The sequence below is a fragment of the Pseudophryne corroboree genome, chromosome 4 (assembly GCF_028390025.1).
Source record: "Pseudophryne corroboree isolate aPseCor3 chromosome 4, aPseCor3.hap2, whole genome shotgun sequence".
NCBI classification, from domain to species: Eukaryota; Metazoa; Chordata; class Amphibia; order Anura; family Myobatrachidae; genus Pseudophryne; species Pseudophryne corroboree.
Window position 1 is genome coordinate 625,914,163 of NC_086447.1, and position 25,731 is coordinate 625,939,893.

Sequence of the window (25,731 nt, forward strand, 5' to 3'; positions counted from 1 at the left end):
CGAACATTGCGCATGCGCAATTAGCGGAAAATCGCTGCGATGCGAAGAAAATTACCAAGCGAACAACTCGGAAGGAGGGCCTCGATTCACTATCCAGCACGCTTATTCTATGGCAGGACTGCTGTGTCCAAAATCTGTTAAGGCCCACTCTACTCGTAAGGTGGGGTCTTCCTGGGCGTCTGCCCGGGGTGTCTTGGCAGTACAACTTTGTCGAGCTGCAACTTGGTCTGGGTCGAACAAGTTTGCAAAGTTTTACAAGTTCGATACTTTGGCCTCTGATGATCTGAAGTTCAGCCAATCAGTTCTGCAGGAGCCTCCGCACTCTCCCTCCCATTCTGGGAGCTTTGGTACATCCCCATTGTACTAATGTGGACCCCAGCATCCTCTAGGACGTAAGAGAAAATAAAATTTTGGTACAGACTTGCCTACCCTCCCGCATTTGGCGGGAGGCTCCCGTTTTTTCAATGAGCCTCCCGCTGCCCCGCAAACCTCACCAGACCTCCCGGTTTTATGTGTCTCTCCCCGAAAATCCAGATTGCACATGCGTGGGTCCTTACTGTACATGTAGGGGGGCAGAGCATGCACCGGAGACCTAAGGGCGGCACTCAGAGCACATGTGAGCAGTAATGGCAGGACGGGCTCAAGGGCCACCCACCTGGCACACAAGGAGGAAGGCATAGAGTAGAGGCGACTCCCCGGGTGAAAAGTTGCAGCAGTGACTCATCCCCCGACAGCATCAGGAAGTGCTGATGAGTCATCCTGCCTGTCAGAGAGGAGCTGAGACTGCAGAGGGAGGGGAGAAAGGAGGCATTCCAACTATGGTGAGTAACTACTGGGGGCACTAACAGGAAGATTAGGGGAATGGGAGCCCTGTTAGGAACATACAGGTCAGGAGGAGGAGGCTCAGTAGCCATAAAAAAGACGGGGGGGGGGGACTATTGGACAAAAGCAAGCAAGGGGGTCACTATGGGGAATATGCTGGCAGGGGGGGGTCTGTATGCTGAGAAGGGTGTCACTATGGGGAATATGCTGACATGGGGGTCTGTATGCTGAGAAGGGGGTCACTATGGGGAATATGCTGGCAGGGGGGTCTGTATGCTGAGAAGGGGGTCACTATGGGGAATATGCTGGCAGGGGAATCTGTATGCTGAGAAGGGGGTTACTATGGGGAGTATGCTGGCAGGGGCGGTCTGTATGCTGAGAAGGGGGTCACTATGGGGAGTATGCTGGCAGGGGGGTCTCTATGCTGAGAAGGGGGTCACTATGGGGAGTATGCTGGCAGGGGGGTCTGTATGCTGAGAAGGGGGTCACTATGGGGAATATGCTGGCAGGGGGGTCTCTATGCTGATAAGGGGGTCACTATGGGGAATATGCTGGCAGGGGGGTCCCTATGCTGAGAAGGGGGTCACTATGGGGAATATGCTGGCAAGGGGGTCTCTGTGCTGAGAAGGGGGTCACTATGGGGAATATGCTGGCAGGGGGGTCTGTTTGCAGAGAAGGTGGTCACTATGGGGAGTATGCTGGCAGGGGGGGGTCTGTATGCTGAGAAGGGGGTCACTATGGGGTGTATGCTGGCAGGGGGGTCTGTATGCTGAGAAGGGGGTCACTATGGGGAGTATGCTGGCAGGGGGGTCTGTATGCTGAGAAGGGGGTCACTATGGGGAATATGCTGGCAGGGGGGGGGGCTCTGTATGCTGAGAAGGGGGTCACTATGGGGAATATGCTGGCAGGGGGTGTCTGTATGCTGAGAAGGGGATCACTATGGGGAGTATGCTGGCAGGGGGGGTCTGTATGCTGAGAAGGGGGTCACTATGGGGAATATGCTGGCAGGGGGGTCTCTATGCTGAGAAGGGGGTCACTATGGGGATTATGCTGGCGGGGGGGGGGTCTGTATGCTGAAAAGGGGGTCACTATGGGGAATATGCTGGCAGGGGGTCTGTATGCTGAGAAGGGGGTCACTATGGGGAGTATGCGGACAGGGGGTCTCTATGCTGAGAAGGGGGTCACTATGGGGAGTATGCTGGCAGGGGGGTCTCTATGCTGAGAAGGGGGTCACTATGGGGAATATGCTGGCAGGGGGGTCTGTATGCTGAGAAGGGGGTCACTATGGGGAATATGCTGGCAGGGGGGTCTGTATGCTGAGAAGGGGGTCACTATGGGGAACATGCTGGCAGGGGGGTCTGTATGCTGAGAAGGGGGTCACTATGGGGAATATGCGGGCATGGGGGTTCTGTATGCTGAGAAGGGGGTCACTATGGGGAATATGCTGGCAGGGGGGTCTGTATGCTGAGAAGGGGGTCACTATGGGGAGTATGCTGACAGGGGGTTTCTATGCTGAGAAAGGGGTCACTATGGGGAGTATGCTGGTAGGGGGGTTTCTATGCTGAGAAGGGGGTCACTATGGGGAATATGCTGACAGGGGGTCTCTATGCTGAGAAGGGGGTCACTATGGGGAGTATGCTGGCAGGGGGGTCTGTATGCTGAGAAGGGGGTCACTATGGGGAATATGCTGGCGGGGGGGTCTCTATGCTGAGAAGGGGGTCACTATGAGGAATCAATGGGTGTTATACAGAAAATACAAGGGGGACCAGAACACAAGACATCTTTTCAAGGGGCAACATTATTTTATTTGCCCTTGGCGCCATTGACCCGTTACGCTTCTGGGTAGCAGTATAGGAATCTTAGTTTGAATCCTCTCTAAGATAAATCTGGTCATACCACATACTTGTTGTATGACCAGCACAATTAGGGCACTGATATGTGAATGCGGGATTGATACCTTCCGCTTTATATAAATAGCACCTCTGGCGTATTCATGTAGTTAAAATACTCAGATACTTAGGCGTTTATCTCTTCTGCAGCCTTATAACAGACAATACGAGGAATATACCTGTATGTGAAAGCAGTGCTGAATATCCTGCTATTCAAAGTTTTGTGACCGATTTATTGCACTGGACATATAGGGGGGGATTTAAAATGTTTGAAAAGTGGGTTGGGTGTCTGTTTTTTCCTATCTATTTGATATTGGGAAAAAGACACCCAACTGACTTTTCAAACAATTGAATATCCCCCATTATATCATCAGTGTGTTTGTATATAAAGGTGGAACCTAGAGACGCCCTTTGGGTGAAACATTGGGGCATTCTGTGCGGTGCGTTCTGCTAATTCCTACAATCTCCCTGAAACAATTTTTCAAAAGTAGGCAGGTATGTTTTGGTACCTACCGGTAAATCCTTTTCTCGTAGTCCGTAGAGGATGCTGGGCACCCGCCCAGCGCTTAGTTTTCCTGCAAATGTTATTTGGTTCATTACTACTTCATTTAGTTGAGTACTGCATTGTTACTTGGTAAGTAATGTTTCAGCAGTTGCTGAGTGTTCAAGCTTCGTTGGCTTGACATGCCTTGTATGTGTGAGCTGGTACGAATCTCACCACTATCTGTGTATAATCCTTCTCTTGAAGATGTCCGTCTCCTCGGGCACAGTTTCTAGATTGATTCTGGTAGAAGGGGCATAGAGGGAGGAGTCAGGTCACACTCTTAAACTCTTAAAGTGCCAGTGGCTGCTGGTGGACCCGTCTATACCCCATGGTACTAATGTGCACCCCAGCATCCGCTACGGACTACGAGAAAAGGATTTACCGGTAGGTACCAAAATCCTATAATTACAGTTGGTGCTATATACACATTTTAGGAGCTTTAACACTGATCGCAACAGAAACTCAAACTCAATAAACAATCTCTTCTCTCCTTCACAAACCTATCAAAAGTCAAAATGCCTAGGACATATGTAGGGTCTGTGAGGTAAAACTCTGGCGACTTTGGGGTGCCAATATGTGGCTTTCCGTAACACTGTGCAACTCGCATTATGAAACTCTTGTTCCAGTTGGTCAGAAACCAGAAAGATGTAGATGTTTTCTAAATAGTATACCACAGTAGGAGTTACGTAATATCCAAGGAAAAAAGGGACATACTGTAGTACACATAAGGATAAATCACATAAGAACAAATCTCTACATTTTGTACATTTGTATATTCATGTGTGTTTAGCCACAATTAATAAAATATTCATAATAGGATTTTTTTAATGAGAGAGAGGTCAGCCAGTGTGGTTAATACTACTGTTATGCCCTCTATATTAAAATAAGACTGCAGAGAATGACTGTAATGCATCCCATAAGGAAATGCATTCCACTTTGTTCATTGAGCACAGGCTTAGAGACAAATGGAATCATCCCGGCGTGGATGCGTTCCACTTGGTTACTAATGAGAGCCGCTATGGATGTTGGGTGAACCACAGGGGTGTTTAGGCACCTCTGATAGGCAACTGGATTAGTGTGGAATGCATCCCGGAAGTGAGTGCGTTCCAGCTGTAATAAGGTAGAGCACTGAATGCCAGGCACCCGCGGTGCACTACGGGAGGCACTGGCAGCTATTTTTTTTTTTATTAAACCCACCTACACGTAATCTAATAATATAAAGTGATCAGACCATAAGGGCACACATTGAGAACAATATTACATTTAGTATGTAGGTATAAATATGGTATTTTATGACACAGATAAATAGGAGGAAGTGATATCACATCCACAGAGGGATGCGTGGATACTTTGGGAGACACTACAAACTGCAACTGTGGAATTCTCATCTCTAGGAAGCGCCAGTATTTATTGACTAGTAAGGACATTAATAAAATCTCCAGTTTGGTTTCGGCCAGGGCCGTCTTTTATATGGGCTCAATGGGCTGTTGCCCAAGGGCTCCAGGAGTTTAAGGGCCCTAGACTGATAGCTGAGAGTCCCCTTTTTCCACAACAAGCACAACTTCTGTCCTGTATGAGATTGTTGTGCACATGACAGCAGTGGTAGAAGTAGTATTGGGCAGAACACATTGAGAATCACTGGTGTCCCATGGATTGAGCACTGGGCTCTCTCCAGTTGCTCCTCTGCTGCATTGTTCATTTCAATTTTTATGGTAATGTGATCAGAGACACATTATCCTTTTTTCCAAACTGATTTTGAGCATTAATTGGGATGTGTTTATGAAGATCCCTCTAACGTCAGTCATCACGTGGCCATCTGCATACCGACAAGCAGTGTTTGATAGCGAACCCCATTAATTAAATATCGCTCAAGTGTATTTTCGCTTTGCAAGTGTGCCAACGCTTGTGCAGCCGAGCGGTACAAAAAAGTTTTGTTTAGTTTCTGAGTAGGTTTGAACTTACTCAGCCGCTGCGATCATTTCAGCCTGTTTGTGGCCGGAATTGACGTCAGACACCCGCCCTGCAAACGCTTGGACTCGCCTGCGTTTTTCCAACCACTCCCTGAAAACGATCAGTTGCCACCCACAAACGCCCTCTTCCTGTAATCTCCTTGCGATCGGCTGTGTGAATGGATTCTTCATAAAACCCATCGCTCAGCAACAATCCGCTTAGTACCCGTACGATGCTCCTGCGCAGTGCGGTGCATACACATGCGCACTTTTGCAGAGTTTGACCTGATCGCACCACAGCAAAAAAACCTAGCGTGCGATCAGGTCATAATGACCCCCCATGTTTTGTTAACATTGACACTGCCATGATTATTTAACAATTGGTGGCATGACAAATATTTTTTATGAAAATATCACTTAACTGAAATCAGCTTGCAGAGACGGCGGTCGCAATAACCACTGTCCCTGCTGCCCAATCATGACTTATTTCTTTTGTGTACTATGTGATTTCCTTGTGTTTTACATCTTGTCCTGCAGTGTTTTCAGGGTTTATCTCCACCTTGCTTTAAGCTCCCTACAGACTGCAGCTTCCAAGCTGCTGTACCTTCAGTGTAAGACTGTGTTATAGGCCCTACACACATGCCGATTTGTTTGAAAGATATTAACGATCTCGTTCATAAATGAACGAGAACTCGTTCATATCTTTCAGTGTGGAGGCTCCAGCGATGAACGATGCGCGGCCCCGCGCTCGTTCATCGCTGGTCCCCCGTCGGCTGTACATGCAGGCCAATATGGACGATCTCGTCCATATTTGCCTGCACTTCTATGCAGCCGGGTGACGGGTGGAGTGAAGAAACTTCACTCCCCCCGTCACTGCCCCCCCGCCGCCGGGTCGCCCGTCGGCCGTATCTGCCATTGGGCAGCTCGGCATGTCTGTAGGGCCCTTTAGTTCTGCAGCACTTTCCCCAGTCTGATTGTGTACCTGTGTGGACTGTGTACCCCAGATTGCAGCAGTGATCACAGACTGGCTGGTAACTACTTGAGTGCTTTTTTGCAGATGTTATGCATGATCTCCTGTGTGCATAACAAAAGAAAGGAAGGAGCACTAACCCACTGGTGAAAAAAAAAATATATATATACAGTTTTGACCAGTTTTTTATTTTTCCTAGAAGTGTTAGCTACTGCTTCCCCACATTGAGGTCATTGTATAAAGAAAAAAACAAAGGGGGTCATTCAGACCCGATCGCATGCTGCCTTTTTTTGCAGCCGTGCGATTGGGTCTGAGCAGCGAATGCGTGCTGGTCACAATGAGCGATCGCAGCTGCGATCGCAAGAAGATTGACAGAAAGAAGGTGTTCGTGGGCAGCAACTCACCATTTTCATGGAGTGTCCAGGAAAACACAGGCGTGCACGGCTGTTTCCAGGGAGGGTTCCTGACGTCATCTCCGGGCCGGCTCATCGCAGTGGCTGAGTAAGTCCTGAGCTGGGCAGAGACTGCACAAACTTTAGTTTGTGCAGCTCTCTGCACAAGCGTTTGTAATACTGCACAGCGATGACCCCTCCCCTGTAGGCGGCCACTACCTATTCGCTGCAGTGCAAAAAATAGCCTGCTAGCGATCAGGTCTGAATCACCTCCAAAGAGCAGTAAATGTTTGGGGCACGCTGCTAGCACAAATCCGAATTTTAGTTTAGAATTATCACTCTGAGCAGCTATGTATCATAAAAAAAACACATTTAATAACACACAATAAAATTCATAGATACAATCTTTAGAAAATTCATAACAAGATATCAGTCTTCAATAATGACCGTTATTAGGTTTGTAGGGTAAAAAGTTATTACTTTTTCTGGTTTATTTTATGTCCATTCATCCTCAGACAGATGCCCCAAATGTTGTGGGGATTGGTAGACAATTTATAAATTATCTCTTAAGAGCAGGTCATATACTCCAATATATTAATTGAGGCTATCACCCTTTTTCATGGGTATACATAAATGGAAATTGGTATAGATAGTTCCGGTCCTCTCACCCACTGTAATTAGTATTATACAGTCCTTATAAACCCCTGGTTCCACATGGATAGATGGTCCTCCTTACCCTCTGCTGCTGACTTTGATGATTATGACAGCGCTGGTGGTGCTAGGACGAATCCTTTGCTTGAGGTAAAATATTTTTTTTGGGGGGATATAAGGGGATGGCATCTAATAAAGTGGGAACATGTGGGGGGTTAACCACATAAAAGGAAAAATGTAATTAAAATTATAAAGAAGATGAATCAAACTCTAAATGATAAATAATCACTTAAGAAATGCATATGTGTGTGTATAATGTTTAAATGTGAATAGGAAAATATGTGTTTGTTTAAAATAGAGATGGGCGGGTTCGGTTTCCTGAGAACCCAACCCTACCGGACTTCACTATCCGAGCCCGGCTCGGGTTTGTCCGCCTGACTCATAAACCAGAACGAGGCAAAACGTCATCATCCCGCTGTCAGATTCTCGCGGGTTTTGGATTCCATATAAGGAGCCGCGCATCGCCGCCATTTTCACTCTGGCATTGGAGAGTGTATTCAGTGTCTGTGCGGGAGGGAAAGTGGGGTGGTGATTCCAGTGCTGTCTTGTGCTGCTCAGTCCAGTGTTAGTGTCTTATGCTGCATCAGTGCAGTCACAGTGGTGGTGTCCTCTGCTGCCATATGTCCAGTGCTGCTGTATAAGTCCAGTCCAGTGGTGCTGTGTTGTGCTGCATCAGTCCAGTGGTTGTGTCTTGTGCTGCATCAGTCCAGTCACAGTGGTGGTGTCCTCTGCTGCCATATGTCCAGTGCTGCTGTATAAGTCCAGTCCATTGCAGTGGTGCTGTGTTGTCCTGCATCTGTCCAGTGGTGGTGTCCCTGTGCTGCGGTATAAGTCCAGTGATACTGCCGTATATGTCCAGTAATACTGCTGTATATGTCCAGTGATACTGCCGTATATGTCCAGTGATACTGCCGTATATGTCCAGCGGTACTGCCATATAATTCCAGTGATACTGCCGTATATGTCCAGTGGAACTGCCATATAATTCCAGTTATACTGCCGTATAAGTCCAGCGTTACTGCATTCAGTGGCGGTTCTTGCCACGGGTAAGCGGTACTTTTGCCAGGGGCGCCGCCTTCCGGAGGGCGCCGCACCAGGGCAAGATCCGCCACTGTGCCCCCCGCAGTGCCCTGCTGTGCCCCCCCGCTTTGAAGGGAACCAGACGCGTAGCGTCTAGTTTCCCTTCATTGAGAGGACCTTAGTTGTGCGGTGCGCGATGACGTCATCGCGCACCGCACAGCAAAGGTCCTCTCCATGAAGAGAAACTAGATGCTACGGTCTAGTTTCCCTTCATGTAGAGGACCTTTGCTGTGCGATGCGCGATGACGTCATCGCGCACCGCACAGCATAGTGGCACAGACACTAGGGGTCATAATTGACCTCTAGTGTCTATGCTGTTCTGTGGGAGAGACGTAATAACGTCTCTCCCATAGATCGAGGAGAGGAGAGGAGACGAGAAGAGCGGCGCCGCCGGCGGAGGGGGGTCTGCAGCGGTCTGGATCAGGAACGGGGATGGTAAGTATACTTTTTTAATTATTATTTTTCTTTCAGCGTCGTGACCACGCCCCCATTTGAAGCCACACCCCTATATTTTGCCCGGGGCGCCACAAGGCTAAGGCCCTGACTGCATTATAATTCCAGTGATACTGTCGTATATTAACGAAAGTTAATAAAAATGTATGCATCTACACACCTCAGGTAAAATAAGTATCTCAAACGAGTAATTAAGAGTGGTCACTTTAACAAAACAAGAGCAAAAATAGTCCCATGTAAAATCCCTCATGAGCAGAGTACTCAAGATATATCAAACTTATTCTCCTTTACGCTCATATGGATATAAATGATACTTTTGTAGCCATAAAAGTAATTGGACCTAGTATTAGTTAGTATCAGAGCCAGATTTAGACCTCATGGGGCCCCAGGCAAGATACCGGTTTGGGACCCTCCTCCTTCAACAATCCATAGCACTATGGGGGTCATTCCGAGTTGTTCGCTCGGTAAATTTCTTCGCATCGCAGCGATTTTCCGCTTAGTGCGCATGCGCAATGTTCGCACGGCGACTGCGCCAAGTAAATTTGCTATGAAGTTAGGAATTTTACTCACGGCTTTTTCATCGTTCAGGCGATCGTAATGTGATTGACAGGAAGTGGGTGTTTCTGGGCGGAAACTGGCCGTTTTATGGGTGTGTGTGAAAAAACGCTACCGTTTCTGGGAATAACGCGGGAGTGGCTGAAGAAACGGAGGAGTGTCTGGGCGAACGCTGGGTGTGTTTGTGACGTCAAACTAGGAACGACAAGCACTGAACTGATCGCAGATGCCGAGTAAGTCTGAAGCTACTCAGAAACTGCTAAGAGAGGTGTAATCGCAATATTGCGAATACGTCGTTCGCAATTTTAAGATGCTAAGATTCACTCCCAGTAGGCGGCGGCTTAGCGTGAGTAAATCTGCTAAAAACAGCTTGCGAGCGAACAACTCGGAATGAGGGCCTATATTTTAATTTCTGATTGTGAGTAGCATCACAAAAGTACCTTGGTGCATACATCGTGCAATTGCGACACGTGCGTAGTCTAGCAATAATCACTCAGTTGCATGAACATTGGCATCGCTTACAAATCTGAATCAGTCCCTAGGTCACTAGTCCTTATGAGTCAGTAGTCGCATTCTCAGGATTATTGGTTCAGTACCTTGTATTTCTTGGGCTACACAGGATCTAGGTGTATAGATGAGTGTGTAAAGGAGACTGCAATTCCACCATACACAGTAGTTGAAAACTGGTCCTGAATTTACACAAAGATATTTAGATCTGTAATTCAGGACGCATATCACCAATATCCTAATCATGACCGTAACTCATCCCTAACTCCAAACCTCACCCTAACTGTAACCCCACAACACTAACCCTGAACCCAATCTGAGGTTACACAAAGATATTTAGATCTGTAATTCAGGACGCATATCACCAATATCCTAATCCTGACCCTAACTCCAAACCTCACTCTAACCGTAACCCCACTACACTAACCCTGAGCCCAATCTGAGGTTACACAAAGATATTTATATCTGTAATTCAGGACGCATATAACCAATATCCTAATCCTGACCCTAACTCATCCCTAACTCCAAACCTCACCCTAACTGTAACCCCACAACACTAACCCTGAACCCAATCTGCTAATCCCTACACAGCCCTAAATCCCTGCTCCTAACCCAAACTCCTAAACTAACCCTAATACCCTAATCCAAACTGCTACACCAACCCTAATACCTTATCCATAATGCCCTAACCCAAACCCCTAAATTAACCCTAATACCCTAATTTTCCTATTAGTACTATAAAGATGGGTGGCCCTCTTCCCGTTGCTCCTTACATGCAACACACAATTCTGATCTGAAAGAGTGCTAGGGATTAGAAGGTCGCTGCGAGGTGGCATCTTCAGTTGTGGCTGTGGTGTGGACACAAAGTGCTAGTGGTGGGTTAAGGTACCCACGTTAGTGCCTATGACATATAACGATGGTGATGACTACAGAATGGTGGGCTTAACTCTGCCGGGCTGTGTGGAGCTTTTATTAGCATTTTCACACTGCAAGCACTGGGTGCCTGCCTAATATAATAGTGACATTACTGGGGTGCCAGGGTAATTTCAAAAGCTATACACTGACTACCCAATTAAAAAACCCTGCAGTTGATACATGTTGGTACAAGCATACAGGCAGACAGCCTTTTTATGGTAGGTGGAAAGTGAACAGACTGCCTTATATTGCAAGTAAGTAACATGTGCATGTGAAGGGGGTTGTCCCCCGTTTCGCTTTGGCGCGGCGGCTCGGCCCCAGCTTGGAGGGACTTGCATCCGTAGGGATTCAAGCCCCTCCTATCACGTTGCCGCATTTTGAATGGCGCGCCAAGCCCGAGCCAATCGGAGCTCGCGCCTTGGCAGCCAATAGGAACATGCAGCGGCGAGCCAATCAAAGCTTGCCGCGTCATAGCTCCGCCCGCTCCCGGCGTCATATAAGAGACACTGTGGAGCGGGAGAAGTCAGTCGAGCGTCGGATGCGGAGGAAGAAGGAGCTCCCGAAGAAGAAAGAAGACCGAGTGACGGCGATGGCGGAGATAGCGGCGACAGCGGAGAAGAAGAAGAAGCGGAAGACGACGGCGGAGAAAGCAGCGACGGCGGAGAAGAAGAAGTGGAAGTCGACGACGGAAGAAGACGCCCAGCAAAGGTAGTCCGGCGGAGAGTGCCGCGGCGCGAGGGAAGCAAAAGAGCTAACGGAGCTCCCCGCTGCGGCCTCTCCCACCGAGACGGGTAGGCGGCCTTGGGCCACGTCCACCTATTTATAATTCACCCTAGAGCACCAGGGACAGGCGCTAGGCGTGACGGTGGGGAAGAGATGCCAGATCTGACTCGTGTGCGACAGCCTGTTGATAGAGAATTGTGTCAACAGAACGCCCAGACTGCCCTACTCAGATATACGGAGATGGACTGGGCGCAGGAACAACGGGATTACGAGGGTTTGAATCTCATTCGGCAGTGGATACAGGAAGGTCATCTGCCGTCTCGACAAGAACAGGAAGGACTGACTATATTCTGTAGGAAGGTGATGCGGCGTTGGGACCAATTGCGGGTCTGGGCTGGTACTTTGCGGAGACAGTGCTACCTGGAGCAAGAACTGCGCACTGTTGAACAGGTGGTGGTGCCGGAAGTCCGGGTGCGGGCTTTGGTGGAAGAGGCGCACGCACAGGGGGCCCATTTGGGGTCCCACAAGACATACCACTGGCTGAGACGCCAGTATTTCGACCCTCGACTGCAAGCGGTCGTGGATCAGGTGTGTCGGGAGTGCAGGAGGTGCGCGGTAGTCAAGCCACAGGAACAGCATGTGCCCGTCCAAACTATCCAGACCAGTCGGCCGTTGGAATTGCTGATGATTGACTATGTGTTGATTGGGGAGTAGGTTAGTGGGCATCTGTATGCCCTGGTGATGACTGACCATTTCACCAAGTTCACGGTGGTGGTCCCTACTCGAAATCAAACTGCTGAATCAGCCACCCGGGCGATCATTGGACATTTCACCCGGCAGTACGGTTGCCCCGAGCGAATTCATTCTGATCAAGGGGCCTGCTTTCAGGGGCAGCTGATGGAACGTCTCTGCCATCTTTATGGCGTCCAAAAGTCCCCTACGACGCCTTACCACCTGCAGGGAAATGGAGCCTGTGAGAGATTTAACCAGACTTTGCTGCAAATGCTCCGCGTGCTGGAAAGAGCTAAGAAGCAACGATGACCCGAACATGTGCAATAATTGGTCTGGACTTATAACAACCGAGTACATCACACCACCGGGTTTTCCCCTTTCTTTTTGTTGTTTGGTCGACTGGGACAGGAGGCGAACGACTTACAACTGTCCGGGGCCGAAGAGGAAATTCCCCTGGCCCCTGCCGAATGGGTAGAGGAACATCGGCTGCAGCTGAAGGCGGCCCACGAGCTGGCTGGAAGACTCATTGCGGATCAACAACATGCGCCTGCGAGGTCCCACAAACCTGGTTCGCTGGCCGTGGGCCAGCGGGTTTTGGTGCGTGATGTCCGTCCGGGGGGAAAACTGTCTACCGATGGGACTGGACATCTACGTACGTTACATCAAAGTAAACTACAACCTTGTCCTTTTCCGGATCCGGCTATTGATGCTGGGTCCCCTGAAGAGGCTGACGGAGTTGAGGCTCCTGCCTGGAAAGTTCCTGTTCTTCTGCCGGACGAAGAGTGGTGGCTGCCTGCTGAGGAGGATCAGACGGGTGAGTCATCGAGGACTCAACCTACGACTAATGTGGTCGCTCCTCCCTTACCAAGACGTTCGCAGCATTCTAATAGGGGTGCTCCAGGCCCCCGCTACGTGGACCCTAACTTTGTATGGTCGGATTCTTGCTTTGTGGGGACCACAAAGGACAAAGGGGGGGGGAGTGTGAATGGGGTTGTCCCCCGTTTCGCTTCGGCGCGGCGGCTCGGCCCCAGCTTGGAGGGTCTTGCATCCGTAGGGATTCAAGCCCCTCCAATCACGTCACCGCATTTTGAATGGCGCGCCAAGCGCGAGCCAATCGGAGCTCGCGCCTTGACAGCCAATAGGAACATGCCGTGGTGAGCCAATCAGAGCTCACGTGTCATAGCTCCGCCCGCTCCTGGTGTCATATAAGAGATGCTGCGGAGCGGGATAAGTCAGTCGAGCGTCGGATGTGGAGGAAGGAGGAGCTCCCAAAGAAGAAAGAAGACCGAGCAGCGGCGACGGCGGAGAAGAAGAAGAAGCGGAAGACGACGGCGGAGATAGTGGCGACGGCGGAGAAGAAGAAGTGGAAGTCGACGACGGAAGAAGACGCCCAGCGACAGAAGTACGGCGGAGAGTGCCGCGGCGCGAGGGAAGCAAAAGAGCTAACGAAGCTCCCCACTGCGGCCTCTCCCACCGAGATGGGTAGGCGGCCTTGGGCCACGTCCACCTATTTATAATCCACCCTAGAGCACCAGGGACAGGCGCTAGGCCTGTGGACATAACCAGGCCCTCCCGGCCTGCGCCCACTTAGTCAAGCCCTCCCGGACTGTGCCCCACTCCAGGCCTTCCGGCCTGTGCCCCACTCCAGGCCTTTCCGGCCTGTGCCCCACTCCAGGCCTCCCGGACTGTGCCCCGCTTCAGACCCTCCCGGCCTGTGCCCCCCTTCAGGCCCTCCCGGCCTGTGCCCCACTTCAGGCCCTCCCGGCCTGTGCCCCACTCCAGGCCCTCCCAGCCTGTGCCCCACTCCAGGCCCTCCCGGCCTGTGCCCCACTTCAGGCCCTCCCGGCCTGTGCCCCACTTCAGGCTTCCAGGCCTGCGCACCACTCCAGGCCCTCCCGGCCTGTGCCCCACTTCAGGCTTCCAGGCCTGCGCCCTCACCCAGGCTTCCAGGCCTGCGCCCTCACCCAGGCTTCCAGGCCTGCGCCCTCACCCAGGCTTCCAGGCCTGAGCCCTCACCCAGGCTTCCAGGCCTGCGCCCTCACCCAGGCTTCCACCTACTGCATTGCTCAGGACTCGGGGTGGTATTGTACAGGCCAGCCTGCACCGGATCGGTCGGAAGTGGGCTGTGCAGCAGCTTCCGAGGGGTTCACGGTCGGTCGGCGGCTGGCCCCACGCGGTGTATAATACAGGGGATTGGAGTGTGGAGTAACGTTCCCATCCCACGCTCCTCTATTTCCCGGTAATCTGGAGTGGACGGCCGTCCGCTCTGGACCCCCGTTCGCGTACTCAGTTAGGAGCGGAAGGAAGTAGTTAGTGATCAGCATCCGGTAAGTGGAATTGGTTATTCGGGGTTAACTTGTTGTGCCGGGGAATTATTCTACTGACTTGTTGGTTAGCGATTGTGTTTAGTTGGCCCGGTCTCTGCTAGTTCGGAACGGAACCAGTAGTCTCCGTTACTCAAGTTAGTTTGCTCAGGTAGGCGTAGTTGGCTGTAATTTGTTGTTTGCCGTTAGTGTAGCCTGCAGTTAGGGAGGCTGCTCTTCTTGCCCCAACAGAAGCAGAGAGGTGCGACCATCAAGGTGACCAGCGAGTCGGAAGTGAGTATTACTCTGTGTTTGTTTGTCATCGTCCCCGTATACCAGTCAGGGGTTGTGCTCACGGACGTGAGAACCCCTCTCACCACACAACGTGCGAGAATGCGAGTGTGTGAGAACTGGGTAGCTGAGGCCTTTGGGCCAGTGATGACCCACTGCCCAGCCGGTGAAGGTCGCAGCTACCCCTGACACGCCCTGTTCTCAACCGGTACATTCCTTCCTTCTAGGTTCTGCGTCGACCGCTGCAGAGGGGTGTTCGTGTCGACGATCGCCCCGGAAGGCAGAGTCCCCTGACACTTCTGGGTATCGTAGGTGACTGGAGCTGCCACTGGTGAGTAGAGTGACGACACCTGCACGGCAGCAGGCACTGCACCACGGTCCGGGCCCGTTACATGCAGACAACAGGACTCTGGGGGGTATGGGCGAGTCCGCACAATGTAATTACATCAAGCCCTAGTCACACAGTGCTACTCTGGGAACATTTTGGACAGGCCCAATTTCTTTGTTGGACCTGTCCAAGGGCCCCTTGGTACATACGGGGCCCTAGGCGGGCACCTAGGTTGTCTTGTGGGAAATCTGGGCCTGGTTAGTATTTATCCAGAATCACCAGTGAAACACATGTATTACAATAATTATATGTGGACAAGGCTCATCCTCCTGCATCAGGAATTATTACACCATTAGATCCTGCCAAATTTAGGCTTTGTGCCAGTGGGTACCCCATCAGGGAACAAACTCAGGCTCCAATTAACTTCTCAGTCTCCCATTTGGTCAGGCATCTTAAATGTAATGATGCTAACCAGCACATTTGGGTACTGTTCACGGCTCCTGATAATTTGGACAATCTGAATAAATTTGGCTAAGTCTGTAAGGCTGCAACGGTCCAGTTATTGCAGTAAAAAAATTATGTCCAGGCAACAGAAGGGTGAGCAAATAAAAATCACTTGTGGTATGTGCATAGAAAAACCATCCTAACAAGTTTCTTTACCAGCTCCTGACTGTCCTAGCAAATAACCAGCTACTGTATTTCAACAGGAACTTACATTCTATTAATCATTAACCATTATCCTGCTGTGCATTTAGCATAAATCCAATCCTACAGTAGTTATTCCAGTCAGCACAACCCAAGTCTAGTCTGCCTACTGTTAACCCCGGCACTGCTGTGTCATCCTACAACTATCTCCAGGTTAATTACCCTGTGAATTCCTGTCTTATTCAAATAGTGCAGGTACAATTGGTAAGTTTGGTAACATCGGATTGGGCACCCGCAAGGTCCCAAGGGGCCTGTCACCAGTAGATGGGCCTGCCACCCATAGACAGGCCCCATGAATTCCGCCCCGGCAAAATTATTTTTCAGAGGTCGACATCACGCCACATCATGATGTCACACGTGGACCAGGCTACACTCCCAGAGGCGCACGAGTCTGCAAACTAACCAATCAAGTGGGTAGGGTCTGCCGGTGCCACTAAGCCCCAGCACATCAGCTGCCTGCACCACCCAGCAGACTGGAATGGAGCCTGTGGCTAATATTTACACAGCTCTCTCAATAAGTGTTATATGTGGAATGTGTGTATTCTGTTTATGATGTGTGTGTATGTATATATGGTCCATGTGCTGAGCCATCGGGTGCTGCAGTGTACTGTGCATGTGTTTTGTTCTTTTCTTGTGCAGGGTTTTTAGTCTGCACATGTGTCATGGTGATGTTTGTGCAGAGTCGCAGTGCAGATTCGGATGTGCCTAGTGAGAGGTGTGTTGTATGTTTATGAGCAGTTGTGGGACGTTGGCTTTTCAGATGCAGATGTGGCATGTTGTGAGTGTGTTGTTGTGGTGATATGGGCATGTGGCTGGGGGTGGTTGTGTACATAAGAAAGTATAAGTAAGTGAATTTAAAATGTGGTGTACTATATAATACTGATTCTTATGTTTCCTAATTATATGGTAAGACTCACCTTGCTGTATTAGTTAAACACCAGATTATGACATCTGGGAGGTATGATATTGGCTGAAACAGAGCAACTGTGTTTTAATTATTCATGCACAATAATTAAACCCAGCATGTAATTAGATATAATGATCCTGAAACCATGGTTTAGTGTATTTCAACAAATAAGTATAAGGTTTGTCATGCACCTGTGACTAATTAGTGGATCACAGTCATTAAAGGGAATGCAGCTCATTATGTTGTGTTCGACAAGTGATATCAATGTACATTGTCACAAATATAAACAATTCATGAACATCTATCTAGGTTCACTCTGACATGTTGATATGAGTAACAGCAGGTTTTACAATTTATGGTCTGACACATGAATGAGGCTAAGGTATATTACACCACATTACTACTTTCTGCTTTAAACATAAAATACTTACTTTAACAATTTAACTGGCTTTTTTTTCTCAGAAATGGTCATTTATGTTAATGATTGAATTACCTCAAGAACATCTTTTTAAAACTTATCCAGCACAATTTTAAACCAAATTCCGATTTTAGTTTTAGAAATACAAATTAATGAATTTGAACCCTAAAACTATTGTATTTAGAATTTATATAAAGTTTTTTAACAGTAATTGAACAAGATTTTTTGTAGGTTGAATACTTTTCTAAATGATTGGTCTAATAGGAGGGTAAATATTTTGATATAATATTTCGTATCCATTTTACAGCTTATTGCATACATTATATTGTGTTGGTCTGACAGGATGGCACTTCAAAAAAATTGTCCCCAAACAGCACATGATGCAAAGAAAAAAAGAGGCGCAATGAGGTAGCTGTGTGACTAAGCTCAGCGACCCAAGTGGCCGACACAAACACCTGGCCTATCTAGGAGTGGCACTGCAGTGTCAGACAGGATGGCACTTGAAAAAAATACTCCCCAAACAGCACATGATGCAAAGAAAAAAAGAGGCGCAATGAGGTAGCTGTGTGACTTAGCTAAGCGACCCTAGTGGCCGACACAAACACCTGGCCCATCTAGGAGTGGCACTGCAGTGTCAGACAGGATGGCACTTGAAAAAAATAGTCCCCAAACAGCACATGATGCAAAGAAAAAAAGAGGCGCAATGAGGTAGCTGTGTGACTAAGCTCAGCGAGCCAAGTGGCCGACACAAACACCTGGCCCATCTAGGAGTGACACTGCAGTGTCAGGCAGGATGGCCCTTCAAAAAAATACTCCACAATCAGCACATGATGCAAAGAAAAATGAAAGAAAAAAGAGGTGCAAGATGGAATTGTCCTTGGGCCCTCCCACCCACCCTTATGTTGTATAAACAGGACATGCACACTTTAACGAACCCATCATTTCAGCCACAGGGTCTGCCACACGACTGTGACTGAAATGACTGGTTGGTTTGGGCCCCCACCAAAACAGAAGCAATCAATCTCTCCTTGCACAAACTGGCTCTACAGAGGCAAGATGTCCACCTCATCATCATCGTCCGATTCATCACCCCTTTCACTGTGTAAATCCCCCTCCTCACAGATTATTAATTCGTCCCCACTGGAATCCACCATCTCAGGTCCCCGTATACTTTCTGGAGGCAATTGCTGCTGGTGAATGTCTCCACGGAGGAATTGATTATAATTCATTTTAATGAACATCATCTTCTCCACATTTTCTGGAAGTAACCTCGTACGCCGATTGCTGACAAGGTGAGCGGCTGCACTAAACACTCTTTCGGAGTACACACTGGAGGGAGGGCAACTTAGGTAGAATAAAGCCAGTTTCTGCAAGGGCCTCCAAATTGCCTCTTTTTCCTGCCAGTATACGTACGGACTGTCTGACGTGCCTACTTGGATGCGGTCACTCATATAATCCTCCACCATTCTTTCAATGGTGAGAGAATCATATGCAGTGACAGTAGACGACATGTCAGTAATCGTTGTCAGGTCCTTCAGTCCGGACCAGATGTCAGCACTCGCTCCAGACTGCCCTGCATCACCGCCAGCGGGTGGGCTTGGAATTCTTAGCCTTTTCCTCGCACCCCCAGTTGCGGGAGAATGTGAAGGAGGAGCTGTTGACGGGTCACGTTCCGCTTGACTTGACAATTTTCTCACCAGCAGGTCTTTGAACCCCAGCAGACTTGTGTCTGCCGGAAAGAGAGATACAACGTAGGTTTTAAATCTAGGATCGAGCACGGTGGCCAAAATGTAGTGCTCTGATTTCAACAGATTGACCACCCGTGAATCCTGGTTAAGCGAATGAAGGGCTCCATCCACAAGTCCCACATGCCTAATGGAATCGCTCTGTTTTAGCTCCTCCTTCAATGTCTCCAGCTTCTTCTGCAAAAGCCTGATGAGGGGAATGACCTGACTCAGGCTGGCAGTGTCTGAACTGACTTCACGTGTGGCAAGTTCAAAGGGTTGCAGAACCTTGCACAACGTTGAAATCATTCTCCACTGCGCTTGAGACAGGTGCATTCCACCTCCTTTGCCTATATCGTGGCCAGATGTATAGGCTTGAATGGCCTTTTGCTGCTCCTCCATCCTCTGAAGCATATAGAGGGTTGAATTCCACCTCGTTACCACCTCTTGCTTCAGATGATGGCAGGGCAGGTTCAGGTATTTTTGGTGGTGCTCCAGTCTTCTGTACGCGGTGCCTGAACGCCGAAAGTGGCCCGCAATTCTTCGGGCCACCAACAGCATCTCTTGCACGCCCCTGTCGTTTTTTAAATAATTCTGCACCACCACATTCAAGGTATGTGCAAAACATGGGACGTGCTGGAATTTGCCCAGATGTAATGCACGCACAATATTGCTGGCGTTGTCCGATGTCACAAATCCCCAGGAGAGTCCAATTGGGGTAAGCCATTCTGCAAAGATCTTCCTCAGTTGCCGTAAGAGGTTTTCAGCTGTGTGCGTATTCTGGAAAGCGGTGATACAAAGCGTAGCCTGCCTAGGAACGAGTTGGCGTTTGCGAGATGCTGCTACTGGTGCCGCCGCTGCTGTTCTTGCAGCGGGAGGCAATACATCTACCCAGAGGGCTGTCACAGTCATGTAGTCCTGAGTCTGCCCTGCTCCACTTGTCCACATGTCCGTGGTTAAGTGGACATTGGGTACAACTGCATTTTTTAGGACACTGGTGACTCTTTTTCTGAGGTATGTGTACATTTTCGGTATCGCCTGCCTAGAGAAATGGAACCTAGATGGTATTTGGTACCGGGGACACAGTATCTCAATCAAGTCTATAGTTGGCTCTGAAGTAACGATGGATACCGGAACCACGTTTCTCACCGCCCAGGCTGCCAAGGCCTCAGTTATCCGCTTTGCAGCAGGATGACTGCTGTGATATTTCATCTTCCTCGCAAAGGACTGTTGTACAGTCAATTGCTTACTGGAAGTAGTACAAGTGGTCTTCCGACTTCCCCTCTGGGATGACGATCGACTCCCAGCAGCAACAACAGCAGCGCCAGCAGGGATGCATCGGAGGATTCCCAGGCAGGAGAGGACTCGTCAGACTTGCCAGTGACATGGCCTGCAGGACTATTGGCTTTCCTGGGTAAGGAGGAAATTGACACTGAGGGAGTTGGTGGTGTGGTTTGCAGGAGCTTGGTTACAAGAGGAAGGGATTTACTGGTCAGTGGACTGCTTCCGCTGTCGCCCAAAGTTTTTGAACTTGTCACTGACTTATGATGAATGTGCTGCAGGTGACGTATAAGGGAGGATGTTCCGAGGTGGTTAACGTCCTTACCCCTACTTATTACAGCTTGACAAAGGCAACACACGGCTTGACACCTGTTGTCCGCATTTGTGTTGAAATAATTCCACACCGAAGAGCTGATTTTTTTTGTATTTTGACCAGGCATGTCAATGGCCATATTCCTCCCACGGACAACAGGTGTCTCCCCGGGTGCCTGACTTAAACAAACCACCTCACCATCAGAATCCTCCTTGTCAATTTCCTCCCCAGCGCCAGCAACACCCATATCCTCATCCTGGTGTACTTCAACATTGACATCTTCAATTTGACTATCAGGAACTGGACTGCGGGTGCTCCTTCCAGCACTTGCATGGGGCGTGCAAATGGTGGAAGGCGCAAGCTCTTCCCGTCCAGTGTTGGGAAGGTCAGGCATCGCAACCGACACAATTGGACTCTCCTTGGGGATTTGTGATTTCGAAGAACGCACAGTTCTTTGCTGTGCTTTTGCCAGCTTAAGTCTTTTCTTTTTTCTAGTGAGAGGATGAGTACTTCCATCCTCATGTGAAGCTGAACCACTAGCCATGAACATAGGCCAGGGCCTCAGCCGTTCCTTGCCACTCCGTGTCGTAAATGGCATATTGGAAAGTTTACGCTTCTCCTCAGACACTTTTAATTTTGATTTTTGGGTCATTTTACTGAACTTTTGTGTTTTGGATTTTACATGCTCTGTACTATGACATTGGGCATCGGCCTTGGCAGACGACGTTGATGGCATTTCATCGTCTCGGCCATGACTAGTGGCAGCAACTTCAGCACGAGGTGGAAGTGGATCTTGATCTTTCCCTATTTTTTTAACCTCCACATTTTTGTTCTCCATATTTTAATGTGTGGAATTATATGCCAGTATCAATAGCAATGGCCTACTACTATATTTACTGCGCACAACAAAAAGCCACCACAGGTATACAATGTAGATGGATGGATAGTATACTTATGGATGACGAGTGACGACACAGAGGTAGGTACAGCAGTGGCCTACCGTACTGCTATATACAGTATAATGGACCTGGTGGACACTGCCAGCAAACTGCTTAACTAGTATAAAAAAGAAGCCACCAAAGGTATACAATGTAAATGGATGGATAGTATACTTATAGATGACGAGTGACGACACAGAGGTAGGTACAGCAGTGGCCTACCGTACTGCTATATACAGTATAATGGACGTGGTGGACACTGCCAGCAAACTGCTAAACTAGTATAAAAAAAAAAGCCACCACAGGTATACAATGTAGATGGATGGATAGTATACTTATTATTATTAATGGATGACGAGTGATGACACAGAGGTAGGTACAGCAGTGGACTACCGTACTGCTATATACAGTATAATAAATGGACCTGTCAGCGAACTGCTAAACTAGTATAAAAAAAAGCCACCACAGGTATACAATGTAGATGGATGGATAGTATACTTATTAATGGATGACGAGTGACGACACAGAGGTAGGTACAGCAGTGGCCTACCGTACTGCTATATACAGTATAATGGACCTGGGGGACACTGCCAGCAAACTGCTAAACTAGTATAAAAAAAAGCCACCACAGGTATACAATGTAGATGGATGGATAGTATACTTATGGATGACGAGTGACGACACAGAGGTAGGTACAGCAGTGGCCTACCGTACTGCTATATACAGTATAATGGACCTGGTGGACACTGCCAGCAAACTGCTAAACTAGTATTAAAAAAAAAGCCACCACAGGTATACAATGTAGATGGATGGATAGTATTCTTATTAATGGATGACGAGTGACGACACAGAGGTAGGTACAGCAGTGGCCTACCGTACTGCTATATACAGTATAATGGACCTGGTGGACACTGCAAGCAAACTGCTAAACTAGTATTAAAAAAAAAGCCACCACAGGTATACAATGTAGATGGATGGATAGTATACTTATTAATGGATGACGATTGACGACACAGAGGTAGGTACAGCAGTGGCCTACCGTACTGCTATATACAGTATAATGGACCTGGTGGACACTGCCAGCAAACTGCTAAACTAGTATAAAAAAAAGCCACCACAGGTATACAATGTAGATGGATGGATAGTATACTTATTATTATTAATGGATGACGAGTGACGACACAGAGGTAGGTACAGCAGTGGACTACCGTACTGCTATATACTGTATAATAAATGGACCTGTCAGCAAACTGCTAAACTAGTATAAAAAAAAAGCCACCACAGGTATACAATGTAGATGGATGGATAGTATACTTATTAATGGATGACGAGTGACGGCACAGAGGTAGGTACAGCAGTGTACTACCGTACTGCTATATACAGTATAATAAATGGACCTGGTGGACACTGTCAGCAAACTGCTAAACTAGTATAAAAAAAAGCCACCACAGGTATACAATGTAGATGGATGGATAGTATACTTATTAATGGATGACGAGTGACGACACAGAGGTAGGTACAGCAGTGGCCTACCGTACTGCTATATACAGTATAATAAATGGACCTGGTGGACACTGTCAGCAAATTGCTAAACTAGTATAAAAAAAAAGCCACCACAGGTATACAATGTAGATGGATGGATAGTATACTTATTAATGGATGACGAGTGACGACACAGAGGTAGGTACAGCAGTGGCCTACCGTACTGCTATATACAGTATAATGGACCTAGTGGACACTGTCAGCAAACTGCTAAACTAGTATAAAATAAAAAGCCACCACAGGTATACAATGTAGATGGATGGATAGTATACTTATTAATGGATGATGAGTGACGACACAGAGGTAGGTACAGCAGTGGCCTACCGTACTGCTATATACAGTATAATGGACCTGGTGGACACTGCCAGCAAACTGCTAAACTAGTATAAAAAAAAAAGCCACCACAGGTATACAATGTAGATGGATGGATATTATACTTATTATTATTAATGGATGACGAGTGACGACACAGAGGTAGGTACAGCAGTGGCCTACCGTACTGCTATATACAGTATAATGGACCTGGTGGACACTGTCAGCAAACTGCTAAACTAGTATAAAAAAAAGCCACCACAGGAGTGTTTTTCAGGCAGACAAATGTATACTGGTGGTCACTGTCAGCAAAACTGTGCACTGTACTCCTGCTATAGCTGCTCCCCAGTCCCCACAATTAAGCAGTGTGAGCACTCAGCACAGATATATCATGCAGCACACTGAGCACAGATATGGTATGGAGCGTTTTTTTCAGGCAGAGAACGGATAAAAAACTGGTGGTCACTTATCAGCAAAACTCTGCACTGTACTCCTCCTAACAGCTGCTCCCCAATCCTCCCCACAATTATAGTAAAATAAAACAAGCAATCAGATCAACCAACTGTCTCGTATTAGTACGTAGAGGACGCCAGCCACGTCCTCTCCCTATCAATCTAAATGCACGTGTGAAAATGGCGGCGACGCGCGGCTGCTTATATAGAATCCGAATCTCGTGAGAATCCGACAGCGGGATGATGACGTTCGGGCGCGCTCGGGTTAACCGAGCCATACGGGAGAATCCGAGTATGGCTCGGACCCGTGTAAAAAGGGTGACGTTCGGGGGGGTTCGGGTTCTCGGAAACCGAACCCGCTCATCACTACTGTACACACTATCAAATTATGGGGGTAATTCAGAGTTGATTGCTGCTAAAATTCACATTGCAAGCGGCGGAATTTAGCCCAATGCGCACGCGCAAAGTCACAAGTGCGCATGTGCCGGCCGAGCCGTGTCACAAATGTGCAGACATACACATGAAATTTGTTAACGCAGACAGGTAACGATAGAGAGGCGGTGAGGGGGAAAGGCTTCGCAGGCCAGCAAAAACATAAAGGGGAGTGAAGGTGGGTGTGTAGCGGGGGAGGGTGCTATGGCTACAGGCGTGGTTTTTGCATGGCAAATTGCAAATTGTTGGCAGTGCGCATTCACAGATACTGAGTAAACCCAGGGCTGAGCACAGCTTGCGAACGCTCAGCACAGGTGTCCTGTCAGCGGTCTCCCAGCAAATAATTGCATATCACACACACACACACCTCACAAACACCTCAACAGCTCACTACATCTCTAGATCTCTCTGAAATGTAGCCTCTCACTCCATGGATATGTGCAACACACAATTTACACACATGTTTGTTAACAACTATTACATGTGTACTGCACATGTACTACATGTGTCATTTGTCAAACAATTCTACACATTACACACAACACGTTAACTCATTTTAAAAGCCCTCTTTTTTGTGTACACATTGCTTTTAGCTGTCTATCAAGCAGCATTGTGCTTTCAAAATACACATACTGTATTCATCTCAACTACATATATGCAGTGGTGCAAGTAGAAAAAATGTCTTACGGGTGTGGCCAAATGGGTGTGGCCAAATGCCACATGGGGCGTGGCCAATGAAAATGGGGGCGTGATACACATATGGGGGAGGGGCAGATACACGTATGACCCCAATAGTGCCAGATACACGTTGCCCCACAGTGCCAGATATACATTGCCCCACAGTGCCAGATACACATTGACTAACAGTGCCAGATACACATTGCCCCACAGTGCCAGATACAGAAATGCCCCCAGAGTGCCAGATATACATTGCCTCGCAGTGTCAGATACACGTTGCCCCACAGTGCCAGATATACATTGCCCCACAGTGCCAGATACACATTGCCCCACAGTGCCAGATACACAAATGCTCCCACTGTGTCAGATATACATTGCCCCCCGTGCCAGATACAGAAATGCCCCTACAGTGCCAGATATGCCCCCAGTGCCAGATATCCCCCAGTGCCAGATATCCCCCAGTGCCAGGTATACATGCACCCCCAGTGCCAGATATCCCCCAGTGCCAGGTATACATGCCCCCCTGTGCCAGATATCCCCCAGTGCCAGGTATACATGCCCCCCTGTGCCAGATATCCCCCAGTGCCAGGTATACAAGCCCCCCTGTGCCAGATATCCCCCAGTGCCAGGTATATATGCCCCCCAGTGCCAGATATCCCCCAGTGCCAGGTATATATGCCCCCCAGTGCCAGATATCCCCCAGTGCCAGATAGAAATGCCCCCCCAGTGCCAGATATTCTCCAGTGCCAGATAGAAATGCCCCCCCAGTGCCAGATATCCCCCAGTGCCAGGTATAACATGCCCCCCCTTCCCTGCTCACCGCTGCCGCTGGCCGCTGCCGTCCTGTGTGAGGTAAGGAGAGCGC